Source organism: Cyprinus carpio, chromosome A3 (assembly GCF_018340385.1).
Source record: "Cyprinus carpio isolate SPL01 chromosome A3, ASM1834038v1, whole genome shotgun sequence".
NCBI lineage: Eukaryota > Metazoa > Chordata > Actinopteri > Cypriniformes > Cyprinidae > Cyprinus > Cyprinus carpio.
In genome coordinates this window covers 16,431,074-16,432,647 of record NC_056574.1, presented here as the reverse complement: position 1 = coordinate 16,432,647, position 1,574 = coordinate 16,431,074, and the positions used below count along the sequence as shown (strand labels likewise).

The window sequence follows — 1,574 nt, the reverse complement described above, 5'->3', positions numbered from 1 at the left end:
AAGAACCAGTTTTCTTCTGGGCTAAAGTGATCGAAAATTACCATTTTATGTTAAAAGCGACATATTTCCACTTCATACAATCCACGGACAGCGTTAAAACATACAATTCACATGCATTTCTCTTATGGATGCTATGCTTGCTCTCACTCGACATTACAGAGAAGAGCAGATGTGATGTGATGTTTCCAGCGGTAGTATTGTTCTCATGAAACCTGAACATTCACGGGTAGGTTTGTGTTTGAACTGAAAATTGCACGTAGACGCTAAATGCAGTTTGTGATGCGAGTATCCTCTCATGGATTCTCAGGACAGATACTGGAAACTGAGTGATGTTCGGAATATAAGACAGAGAACTGTGCCTCAGAGCGCAGGCGCGGTGGCCAAGTGGTAAGGCGTCGGTCTCGTAAACCGAAGATCGCGGGTTCGAACCCCGTCCGTGCCTTTTAAGTCCAAACCAGTCCAACATAGGCTCATAATATATGGACTTGATGGACAAAACGGGTTTACCTCATTGTTGTACAGCCCCTTAACGCGTTCACGGATTACTTCAAAAACGAAATAACCTCAGAAATGGGCATAATAAGATTTGTCTAGACCAGGGGTCATCAACTTAACAAACACTCCACAACCAGGTCTTCTAATCACTTTAAGATTTCGTCCAGTTGTGCTGGAGCTGGCTGGAACTTCCAGGACAGTGGGAGTATATCATCATATCATATCATACATCATGAGGACTCTCACTTATAGGCAGTGAACGTTGTATGGTTGATTGGGTGCATTAGTTTACCTAAAATAACCCAGTAGCCTAAAAATGTGTGCTATAATACCTCTAGAATCCTGCAGCCCGTAGAACACTCGTTTTTTGCATTTCCTTCTAAGATTTGTTGCAGCGCCACTTCCGGACTGTTCCCGTATTTTGATTTGCATTTTTAAATGTGAGAGTCTGAAACACTCATCAGTGTCCTATATATATATATATATATATATATATATATATATATATATATATATATATATATATATATATATATATATATATATATATATATATATAAAATTTAGATAATTTTAAATTCGAGAGGTTATTTCCGACATTATCCGTAGATCCAAACGACTGACTGAGCTGCATACAAAAAAAGAAAGAAGAAAAAAAGCTGCGATTAGATCTAATGAATATCTACTTATAATGTGGTGAAATTGTATCTTAAATTGTGTGGGTCTGGTGAGTATGTTCAAATTCAAATGCACAATGAATTAAATATTTATTATAAAACGGTAAGTATGACAAATAAGTCGTTAATATGCTTATATATACGGTACACATGGAATCAGCAGCAGCATCTTATCCGAGGAACCCGGAAGGTTGCCTGTGTGTGACGTCACGGTATCTTCATCTTTAGCAAAAAGGAACGTCAAAATCTCAGCAACAGAGGGCGACAAAGAGCAATAAATCAATGCTGTAATCCTACAGGTTTGATTGCAGATTAATAAATCACGTTTTCACTTATTCAAAGACTGACGTATCTGTGACGTTCAGCGCAGAACAAGAGCGACATCTGCATATACATATACAG

The 1,574-nt window shown here is 38.0% G+C and overlaps 1 non-coding gene across 1 annotated transcript; it reads left to right on the top strand.

Annotated features, from left to right (window-relative positions):
- Window positions 1-370: 370 nt before the first annotated feature.
- Window positions 371-442, top strand: trnat-cgu. The gene has a single exon. It is a non-coding gene; the product is annotated as a tRNA-Thr (tRNA).
- The last annotated feature ends 1,132 nt before the right edge of the window (window positions 443-1,574 follow it).